The sequence below is a fragment of the Oncorhynchus nerka genome, linkage group LG7 (genome assembly GCF_034236695.1).
Source record: "Oncorhynchus nerka isolate Pitt River linkage group LG7, Oner_Uvic_2.0, whole genome shotgun sequence".
NCBI classification, from domain to species: domain Eukaryota; kingdom Metazoa; phylum Chordata; class Actinopteri; order Salmoniformes; family Salmonidae; genus Oncorhynchus; species Oncorhynchus nerka.
In genome coordinates, this window is record NC_088402.1 from 7,385,603 (window position 1) to 7,398,429 (window position 12,827).

At 42.1% G+C, this 12,827-nt stretch overlaps 1 pseudogene; it reads right to left on the reverse strand.

Moving 5' to 3' along the window:
- Positions 1 to 795: 795 nt before the first annotated feature.
- On the reverse strand, positions 796 to 11,905 carry LOC115125239 (syncoilin-like; annotated as a pseudogene).
- Positions 11,906 to 12,827: the final 922 nt, after the last annotated feature.

The window sequence follows — 12,827 nt, forward strand, 5'->3', positions numbered from 1 at the left end:
AGTTTCAAGACCACCTAAAACGAGACTGTTTCAAGACCTAGAGCGAGACTGTTTCAAGACCTACAGCAAGACTGTTTCAAGACCTCCTAAAGCGAGACTGTTTCAAGACCACCTAAAGCGAGACTGTTTCAAGACCTAAAGCGAGACTGTTTCAAGACCTCCTAAAGCGAGACTGTTTCAAGACCTCTCTCCCTCTGAGACTGATTCATACTAATGCAGTTGCTCTTTTTCCTGAAGTCATTCATTTGAAAAGGTTGAGTCACTCCGTTAATCATCCATCTTGTGAAATCATATACCAGGAGACACACAAATGACTTCTGTAATCTTATTAAATACAGAAAGGGGACTATTTTTAAACCTACCTCTTTTAGATGTTTACTTAAAACCAACCGTCTGTCTGTGAGGTCAAACAGTGATTCTACTGGTCATAGCTTTAATGTGTATAGTCTAGGGTAGGGTGGCATCTTGCATTCAAAATGGCACCCCCATTCCCTATAGGTCCTGGTCAAAAGTAGTGCACTACATAGGGAATAGGGTGCCATTTGGTACACTGTTTCTGAGCTCACTCTCACTCCATTAGCCTCTGTCATCGTTTAAAAACATTCCACCATGTTGCCCTTATATGCACACCATCCCTCTCCCTCGATCTGTCCCATATGGCACCCTAATCCCTACATAGTGCACTACTTTTGACATAGGGCCCTAATCTAAAAATAGGGCCCTATGTAGGGAATAGGGTGCCATTTTGGAACACAAGTCTCTGTGCTCTAACTCATCTCACACACACAGTTTAGTTTAAAAGAACACCTTTTATTTGTTGCACTATAAAGAATGCATTACATCTTTCTTCAGAATGTTCCAGAACCTTCTTCTCTACAGATGTTTTACCATGTCTTACATATAGAATGAGAATGACAGCGAGTTTGTTTTCTCCAGACACCCTTCCCAACCTGATGGGAATTCTCCACAGATTTCAGCTACCAGTGTACAAAGCTGCCTTGCTTTTTCCTGGTTTTCTACTTCCTGGGCTTCTACTTCCTGGGTTTCTATTTCCTGGGTTTCTACTTCCTGGGTTTCTACTTCCTGGGCTTCTACTTCCTATTTACAATAAGAATAGAACCTTCTGAAAGGTGTATAAAGTGCATTTGTAAGGATGGTATGATTGTTGGAAACAAGTGACTCATGAACTAAGAAAAGGTTGTTTGTCTCTTGTCACCTAAACTGAAACACTTCTATTTGTCCCGGTGGTTTTTCTCTTGCACTCTGCTTACATCATTCTTGTTATTGTCTTCGACAATACCTCTAAAGAGAAAAAAAAACCCACACCAGATTACAGTTCATATTTACAACCTTGTTAACCATATTTTCAGAGAGTCTCTAGTTACATATATTAGCTTTTAGAATCAGTGAATTATGAGTTAGGAGCGTGAAAGGGTTAATTGTCTCACCTGTACAGGTGGAGTTCTTCAGTAAGTCTGTCTCTCAGTTCCTCCGTCTCCTTGGTTTCCCTCTTCTGGATTTGTAGCTTTGTCTTCTGCTCTCTGCTAGTGTCCTCCAGCCTGTCCACTGTCTCCTGTGGGGAGGGAGACGAAGGGACTAACGACGGCTTCAGAAACGGTTCATAAAACCTGACATGAGTGTTCATATGAGTGTTCATAACCCTGACATGAGTGGTCATAAACCTGACATGAGTGGTCATACTGACATGAGTGGTCATAAACCTGACATGAGTGTTCATATGAGTGTTCATAAACCTGACATGAGTGTTCATAACCCTGACATGAGTGTTCATAACCCTGACATGAGTGTTCATAAACCTGACATGAGTGTTCATAAACCTGACATGAGTGTTCATAAACCTGACATAAGTGTTCATAAACCTGACATGAGTGGTCATAAACCTGACATGAGTGTTCATAAACCTGACATAAGTGTTCATAAACCTGACATGAGTGTTCATATGAGTGTTCATAAACCTGACATGAGTGTTCATAAACCTGACATGAGTGTTCATAAACCTGACATGAGTGTTCATAAACCTGACATAAGTGTTCATAAACCTGACATGAGTGTTCATAAACCTGACATGAGTGTTCATAAACCTGACATGAGTGGTCATAAACCTGACATGAGTGGTCATAACCCTGATATGAGTGGTCATAACCCTGATATGAGTGTTCATAACCCTGATATGAGTGTTCATAAACCTGACATGAGTGTTCATAAACCTGACATGAGTGTTCATAAACCTGACATAAGTGTTAATAAACCTGACATAAGTGTTCATATGAGTGTTCATAAACCTGACATAAGTGTTCATAAACCTGACATGAGTGTTCATATGAGAGTTCATAAACCTGACATGAGTGTTCATATGAGTGTTCATAAACCTGACATGAGTGTTCATAAACCTGACATAAGTGTTCATAAACCTGACATAAGTGTTCATGAACCTGACATGAGTGTTCATAAACCTGACATGAGTGTTCATAAACCTGACATAAGTGTTCATAAACCTGACATGAGTGTTCATAAACCTGACATGAGTGGTCATAAACCTGACATGAGTGGTCATAACCCTGATATGAGTGTTCATAACCCTGATATGAGTGTTCATAAACCTGACATGAGTGTTCATAAACCTGACATAAGTGTTCATATGAGTGTTCATAAACCTGACATAAGTGGTCATAAACCTGACATGAGTGTTCATAAACCTGACATAAGTGTTCATAAACCTGACATGAGTGTTCATAAACCTGACATGAGTGGTCATAAACCTGACATGAGTGTTCATAAACCTGACATGAGTGTTCATAAAACCTGACATGAGTGTTCATAACCCTGATATGAGTGTTCATAAACCTGACATGAGTGTTCATAAACCTAACATGAGTGTTCATATGAGTGTTCATAAACCTGACATGAGTGTTCATATGAGTGTTCATAAACCTGACATGAGTGTTCATAAACCTGACATGAGTGTTCATAAACCTGACATGAGTGTTCATAAACCTGACATGAGTGTTCATAAACCTGACATGAGTGTTCATAAAACCTGACATGAGTGTTCATAAACCTGACATGAGTGGTCATAAACCTGACATGAGTGTTCATAAACCTGACATAAGTGTTCATAAACCTGACATGAGTGTTCATAAACCTGACATGAGTGTTCATAAACCTGACATGAGTGGTCATAAACCTGACATGAGTGTTCATAAAACCTGACATGAGTGGTCATAAACCTGACATAAGTGTTCATAAACCTGACATGAGTGTTCATAAACCTGACATGAGTGGTCATAAACCTGACATAAGTGTTTATAAACCTGACATGAGTGGTCATAAACCTGACATAAGTGTTCATAAACCTGACATGAGTGTTCATAAACCTGACATGAGTGTTCATATGAGTGTTCATAAACCTGACATGAGTGTTCATATGAGTGTTCATAAACCTGACATAAGTGTTCATAAACCTGACATGAGTGTTCATAAACCTGACATAAGTGTTCATAAACCTGACATGAGTGTTCATAAACCTGACATGAGTGTTCATAAACCTGACATGAGTGTTCATAAACCTGACATGAGTGTTCATAAACCTGACATGAGTGTTCATAAAACCTGACATGAGTGTTCATAAACCTGACATGAGTGGTCATAAACCTGACATGAGTGTTCATAAACCTGACATAAGTGTTCATAAACCTGACATGAGTGTTCATAAACCTGACATGAGTGGTCATAAACCTGACATGAGTGTTCATAAAACCTGACATGAGTGGTCATAAACCTGACATAAGTGTTCATAAACCTGACATGAGTGTTCATAAACCTGACATGAGTGGTCATAAACCTGACATAAGTGTTTATAAACCTGACATGAGTGGTCATAAACCTGACATAAGTGTTCATAAACCTGACATGAGTGGTCATAAACCTGACATAAGTGTTCATAAACCTGACATGAGTGGTCATAAACCTGACATGAGTGTTCATATGAGTGTTCATAAACCTGACATGAGTGTTCATAACCCTGACATGAGTGTTCATAACCCTGACATGAGTGTTCATAAACCTGACATGAGTGTTCAGTTCATAAACCTGACATGAGTGTTCATAAACCTGACATGAGTGTTCATAAACCTGACATAAGTGTTCATAAACCTGACATGAGTGGTCATAAACCTGACATGAGTGTTCATAAACCTGACATAAGTGTTCATAAACCTGACATGATTGTTCATAAACCTGACATGAGTGGTCATAAACCTGACATGAGTGGTCATAACCCTGATATGAGTGTTCATAACCCTGATATGAGTGTTCATAAACCTGACATGAGTGTTCATAAACCTGACATAAGTGTTCATATGAGTGTTCATAAACCTGACATAAGTGGTCATAAACCTGACATGAGTGTTCATAAACCTGACATAAGTGTTCATAAACCTGACATGAGTGTTCATAAACCTGACATGAGTGGTCATAAACCTGACATGAGTGTTCATAAACCTGACATGAGTGTTCATAAAACCTGACATGAGTGTTCATAACCCTGATATGAGTGTTCATAAACCTGACATAAGTGTTCATAAACCTGACATGAGTGTTCATAAACCTGACATGAGTGTTCATAAACCTGACATAAGTGTTCATAAACCTGACATGAGTGTTCATAAACCTGACATGAGTGTTCATAAACCTGACATGAGTGTTCATAAACCTGACATGAGTGTTCATAAACCTGACATGAGTGGTCATAAACCTGACATCAGTGTTTATAAACCTGACATGAGTGGTCATAAACCTGACATAAGTGTTCATAAACCTGACATGAGTGGTCATAAACCTGACATAAGTGTTCATAAACCTGACATGAGTGGTCATAAACCTGACATGAGTGTTCATATGAGTGTTCATAAACCTGACATGAGTGTTCATAACCCTGACATGAGTGTTCATAACCCTGACATGAGTGTTCATAAACCTGACATGAGTGTTCAGTTCATAAACCTGACATGAGTGTTATAAACCTGACATGAGTGTTCATAAACCTGACATGAGTGTTCATAAACCTGACATGAGTGTTCATAAACCTGTCATAAACCTGACATGAGTGTTCATAAACCTGACATAAGTGTTCATAAACCTGACATGATTGTTCATAAACCTGACATGAGTGGTCATAAACCTGACATGAGTGGTCATAACCTGATATGAGTGTTCATAACCCTGATATGAGTGTTCATAAACCTGACATGAGTGTTCATAAACCTGACATAAGTGTTCATATGAGTTTTTCATAAACCTGACATAAGTGGTCATAAACCTGACATGAGTGTTCATAAACCTGACATAAGTGTTCATAAACCTGACATGAGTGTTCATAAACCTGACATGAGTGGTCATAAACCTGACATGAGTGTTCATAAACCTGACATGAGTGTTCATAAAACCTGACATGAGTGTTCATAACCCTGATATGAGTGTTCATAAACCTGACATAAGTGTTCATAAACCTGACATGAGTGTTCATAAACCTGACATGAGTGTTCATAAACCTGACATAAGTGTTAATAAACCTGACATAAGTGTTCATATGAGTGTTCATAAACCTGACATAAGTGTTCATAAACCTGACATGAGTGTTCATATGAGTGTTCATAAACCTGACATGAGTGTTCATATGAGTGTTCATAAACCTGACATGAGTGTTCATAAACCTGACATAAGTGTTCATAAACCTGACATAAGTGTTCATGAACCTGACATGAGTGTTCATAAACCTGACATGAGTGTTCATAAACCTGACATAAGTGTTCATAAACCTGACATGAGTGTTCATAAACCTGACATGAGTGGTCATAAACCTGACATGAGTGGTCATAACCCTGATATGAGTGTTCATAACCCTGATATGAGTTTTCATAAACCTGACATGAGTGTTCATAAACCTGACATAAGTGGTCATAAACCTGACATGAGTGTTCATAAACCTGACATAAGTGTTCATAAACCTGACATGAGTGTTCATAAACCTGACATGAGTGGTCATAAACCTGACATGAGTGGTCATAACCCTGATATGAGTGTTCATAAACCTGACATGAGTGTTCATATGAGTGTTCATAAACCTGACATGAGTGTTCATATGAGTGTTCATAAACCTGACATAAGTGTTCATAAACCTGACATGAGTGTTCATAAACCTCACATAAGTGTTCATAAACCTGACATGAGTGTTCATAAACCTGACATGAGTGTTCATAAACCTGACATAAGTGTTCATAAACCTGACATGAGTGTTCATAAACCTGACATGAGTGGTCATAAACCTGACATGAGTGGTCATAACCCTGATATGAGTGTTCATAACCCTGATATGAGTGTTCATAAACCTGACATGAGTGTTCATAAACCTGACATAAGTGGTCATAAACCTGACATGAGTGTTCATAAACCTGATATGAGTGTTCATAACCCTGACATGAGTGTTCATAAACCTGACATGAGTGGTCATAAACCTGACATGAGTGTTCATAAACCTGACATAAGTGTTCATAAACCTGACATGAGTGTTCATAAACCTGACATGAGTGGTCATAAACCTGACATGAGTGTTCATAAAACCTGACATGAGTGGTCATAAACCTGACATAAGTGTTCATAAACCTGACATGAGTGTTCATAAACCTGACATGAGTGGTCATAAACCTGACATAAGTGTTTATAAACCTGACATGAGTGGTCATAAACCTGACATAAGTGTTCATAAACCTGACATGAGTGGTCATAAACCTGACATAAGTGTTCATAAACCTGACATGAGTGGTCATAAACCTGACATGAGTGTTCATATGAGTGTTCATAAACCTGACATGAGTGTTCATAACCCTGACATGAGTGTTCATAACCCTGACATGAGTGTTCATAAACCTGACATGAGTGTTCAGTTCATAAACCTGACATGAGTGTTCATAAACCTGACATGAGTGTTCATAAACCTGACATAAGTGTTCATAAACCTGACATGAGTGGTCATAAACCTGACATGAGTGTTCATAAACCTGACATAAGTGTTCATAAACCTGACATGATTGTTCATAAACCTGACATGAGTGGTCATAAACCTGACATGAGTGGTCATAACCCTGATATGAGTGTTCATAACCCTGATATGAGTGTTCATAAACCTGACATGAGTGTTCATAAACCTGACATAAGTGTTCATATGAGTTTTTCATAAACCTGACATAAGTGGTCATAAACCTGACATGAGTGTTCATAAACCTGACATAAGTGTTCATAAACCTGACATGAGTGTTCATAAACCTGACATGAGTGGTCATAAACCTGACATGAGTGTTCATAAACCTGACATGAGTGTTCATAAAACCTGACATGAGTGTTCATAACCCTGATATGAGTGTTCATAAACCTGACATAAGTGTTCATAAACCTGACATGAGTGTTCATAAACCTGACATGAGTGTTCATAAACCTGACATAAGTGTTCATAAACCTGACATGAGTGTTCATAAACCTGACATGAGTGTTCATAAACCTGACATGAGTGTTCATAAACCTGACATGAGTGTTCATAAACCTGACATGAGTGGTCATAAACCTGACATCAGTGTTTATAAACCTGACATGAGTGGTCATAAACCTGACATAAGTGTTCATAAACCTGACATGAGTGGTCATAAACCTGACATAAGTGTTCATAAACCTGACATGAGTGGTCATAAACCTGACATGAGTGTTCATATGAGTGTTCATAAACCTGACATGAGTGTTCATAACCCTGACATGAGTGTTCATAACCCTGACATGAGTGTTCATAAACCTGACATGAGTGTTCAGTTCATAAACCTGACATGAGTGTTCATAAACCTGACATGAGTGTTCATAAACCTGACATAAGTGTTCATAAACCTGACATGAGTGGTCATAAACCTGACATGAGTGTTCATAAACCTGACATAAGTGTTCATAAACCTGACATGAGTGTTCATATGAGTGTTCATAAACCTGACATGAGTGTTCATAAACCTGACATGAGTGGTCATAAACCTGACATGAGTGGTCATAACCCTGATATGAGTGGTCATAACCCTGATATGAGTGTTCATAACCCTGATATGAGTGTTCATAAACCTGACATGAGTGTTCATAAACCTGACATGAGTGTTCATAAACCTGACATAAGTGTTAATAAACCTGACATAAGTGTTCATATGAGTGTTCATAAACCTGACATAAGTGTTCATAAACCTGACATGAGTGTTCATATGAGTGTTCATAAACCTGACATGAGTGTTCATATGAGTGTTCATAAACCTGACATGAGTGTTCATAAACCTGACATAAGTGTTCATAAACCTGACATAAGTGTTCATGAACCTGACATGAGTGTTCATAAACCTGACATGAGTGTTCATAAACCTGACATAAGTGTTCATAAACCTGACATGAGTGTTCATAAACCTGACATGAGTGGTCATAAACCTGACATGAGTGGTCATAACCCTGATATGAGTGTTCATAACCCTGATATGAGTGTTCATAAACCTGACATGAGTGTTCATAAACCTGACATAAGTGGTCATAAACCTGACATGAGTGTTCATAAACCTGACATAAGTGTTCATAAACCTGACATGAGTGTTCATAAACCTGACATGAGTGGTCATAAACCTGACATGAGTGGTCATAACCCTGATATGAGTGTTCATAAACCTGACATGAGTGTTCATATGAGTGTTCATAAACCTGACATGAGTGTTCATATGAGTGTTCATAAACCTGACATAAGTGTTCATAAACCTGACATGAGTGTTCATAAACCTGACATGAGTGTTCATAAACCTGACATAAGTGTTCATAAACCTGACATGAGTGTTCATAAACCTGACATGAGTGGTCATAAACCTGACATGAGTGGTCATAACCCTGATATGAGTGTTCATAACCCTGATATGAGTGTTCATAAACCTGACATGAGTGTTCATAAACCTGACATAAGTGGTCATAAACCTTACATGAGTGTTCATAAACCTGATATGAGTGTTCATAACCCTGACATGAGTGTTCATAAACCTGACATGAGTGGTCATAAACCTGACATGAGTGGTCATAACCCTGATATGAGTGTTCATAAACCTGACATGAGTGTTCATATGAGTGTTCATAAACCTGACATGAGTGTTCATATGAGTGTTCATAAACCTGACATAAGTGTTCATAAACCTGACATGAGTGTTCATAAACCTGACATAAGTGTTCATAAACCTGACATGAGTGTTCATAAACCTGACATGAGTGTTCATAAACCTGACATAAGTGTTCATAAACCTGACATAAGTGTTCATAAACCTGACATGAGTGTTCATAAACCTGACATGAGTGTTCATAAACCTGACATGAGTGTTCATAAAACCTGACATGAGTGTTCATAAACCTGACATGAGTGGTCATAAACCTGACATGAGTGTTCATAAACCTGACATAAGTGTTCATAAACCTGACATGAGTGTTCATAAACCTGACATGAGTGTTCATAAACCTGACATGAGTGGTCATAAACCTGACATGAGTGTTCATAAAACCTGACATGAGTGGTCATAAACCTGACATAAGTGTTCATAAACCTGACATGAGTGTTCAGAAACCTGACATGAGTGGTCATAAACCTGACATAAGTGTTTATAAACCTGACATGAGTGGTCATAAACCTGACATAAGTGTTCATAAACCTGACATGAGTGGTCATAAACCTGACATAAGTGTTCATAAACCTGACATGAGTGGTCATAAACCTGACATGAGTGTTCATAAAACCTGACATGAGTGGTCATAAACCTGACATGAGTGTTCATAAAACCTGACATGAGTGGTCATAAACCTGACATGAGTGTTCATAAACCTGACATGAGTGTTCATAAACCTGACATGAGTGTTTATAATGAACTGAAAGGCTGGTGTTTTTAATCTATGTCTGTGTATGTTGGAGGGATTTGTTATGAGTGTGAAGCATTTCTGGACAGCCTTGTAATTCCAACCCTGACCTTATTCCATCTCTCCCTTCATCACTCCGTACCCTGTACTGCTCTACGTCCTCTCTCCTGTGGGTCTCCATCAGTACGAGTCTCTCCTTTAGGCAGGCTCTCTGCAGCCCCAGCCTCTGTCCCTCCTCCCTCAGGGGCCCCCGACGGGCCCTCAACTCCCGGGCCTGCTGCCTGGCCTTCACCTGGGCCTCTGACGTCCTCTCCCTCCGCTTCAACAGGGCCAGCAGCATTGGCTCATACCTGGGGGAGGAGGAGAGAGGATAATGCACTTCTTTGCACCTGCCGTAACATCTGCACATATGTGTACGTGACCAATAAACTTTGATTTGGTATAATGGAAGTTGGCATCATGATAAATGAGTAATGATTATAGTATCAGTCATGATTATTGCATACATCATAACTGTCAATCCTAGTGCCATGCTTGACTAGAGATCACCTTGGGGTTTTGATAACACCTGGCAATGTTGAGAGAGAATACCTTTCCTCCAGGGCCTTGAGCACCCCCTGCAGGTACTGCTGTATGTCCCCACAAGCGGTCCTCTTGCTCTGGGTCAGCTCCTCTATGGGGTTGGGTGTCTGGCTGTGTGTCTGGAGCTGGGACTGAAAGGTGGAGAGCTGGGTCTGGTGGGTGGAGCGGAGCTGAGACACCTCCTCAGTCAGCTGGATGATCAGTGTGTCGAGTTCCATCTGGGGAAGAGAGAGAGTGAGAGACGGAGAGACAGAGAGAGACAGACGGGGGGAGAGAGAGGGACATGAGAGAAACTCATTGCCTTCTCTGAGCTCTGATGAAGCCGTAGTTGTTCTCGAACACGTGGTTCTGAAACACCAAGGTTCCAGAATTCTCTGACGGTTCTGGAACACTCTATTCTGGACAATTTAGAATGCTCCAGAACACTCATATAGATCCTAACTCCCCGGAATTATATAGAACGCTCAGAAGGTTCTAGAACATTGGAACATTCAGAAGGTTGTCTAAAAGCTCAGAAGGTGCTGGAACACCCAGACGTTTCATGAATGCTCATTAGGTTCTGGAATGATCAGAAGAACACTCTTGTCTCTACCTGTTCCTTGTTGAGCTGGGCCACCTCACGCTGCTGGCTTACCAGGATGACCTGGTTGTGAGCACACTCCCTGGCGACAGAGAACAGCCTCCTCTTCAGCCTCCTCATGTCCTCCTGAAGACCCTGCCTCTCCAGATGCACACTGGACAACCTCATCTCCTCCTCACTCCTCTCAGCCCTCAAAGACTGCCACTCCCTCATCCGCGCCTCCCTCCTCCCATCTGCTTCAATATTTAGCACCTGCCTTAACTGTGCTGCTTGCCCTCCTTCTCTCCCTTCCTCTGTCCCTGTCTTCTCCTCCCTTAGTGCCTGCAGCTCTCCCATCAGTTCATCCCGTCTCTTCTCCAGTCTCCCCACCTCCTCGATGCAGCCCTCTAGCACAGTACCCAACTCCTGCACAGAACCCCTCAACTCCACCCCTCCCAACTCTGTCTCTAGTTGTAGATCTCCCCTGAACTCCACACCTCCCACCTCTGTCTCTAGTTGTTGGCCTCCCCTCAACTCCACCCCTCCCCTCAACTCCAGCACTTCCACCTCTGTCTCTAGTTGTTGGCCTCCCCTCAACTCCAGCACTTCCACCTCTGTCTCTAGTTGTTGGCCTCCCCTCAACTCCAGCACTTCCACCTCTGTCTCTAGTTGTTGATCTCCCCTCAACTCCACCCCTCCCCTGAACTCCACACCTCCCAACTCTGTCTCTAGTTGTAGATCTCCCCTGAACTCCACACCTCCCACCTCTGTCTCTAGTTGTTGGCCTCCCCTCATCTCCACCCCTCCCCTCAACTCCACCCCTCCCCTCAACTCCACCCCTCCCCTCATCTCCACCCCTCCCCTCATCTCCACCCCCTCCCTCAACTCCACCCCCTCCCCTCAACTCCAGCACTTCCACCTCTGTCTCTAGTTGTTGGCCTCCCCTGAACTCCACACCTCCCACCTCTGTCTCTAGTTGTTGGCCTCCCCTCATCTCCACCCCTCCCTCAACTCCACCCCTCCCCTCATCTCCACCCCTCCCTCAACTCCACCCCTCCCCTCATCTCCACCCTCCCTCATCTCCACCCCCTCCCCTCAACTCCACCCCTCCCCTCAACTCCAGCACTTCCACCTCTGTCTCTAGTTGTTGGCCTCCCCTCAACTCCAGCACTTCCACCTCTGTCTCTAGTTGTTGATCTCCCTGAACTCCACACCTCCCACCTCTGTCTCTAGTTGTTGGCCTCCCTCAACTCCACCCCTCCCCTGAACTCCACACCTCCCAACTCTGTCTCTAGTTGTTGGCCTCCCCTCAACTCCACCCCTCCCAACTCTGTCTCTAGTTGTAGATCTCCCCTGAACTCCACCCCTCCCCTCATCTCCACCCCTCCCCTCAACTCCACCCCTCCCCTCATCTCCACCCCTCCCCTCATCTCCACCCCTCCCCTCAACTCCACCCCTCCCCTCAACTCCACCCCTCCCCTCAACTCCACCCCTTCCACCCCTGTCTCTAGTTGTTGGCCTCCCCTCATCTCCACCCCCCCCTCAACTCCACCCCTTCCACCCCTGTCTCTAGTTGTGGACCTCCCCTCATCTCCACCCCTCCCACCTCTGTCTCTAGTTGTAGACCTCCCCTCAACTCCACCCCTCCCCTCAACTCCACACCTCCCACTCCTGTCTCTAGTTGTAGACCTCCCCTCATCTCCACCCCTCCCACCTC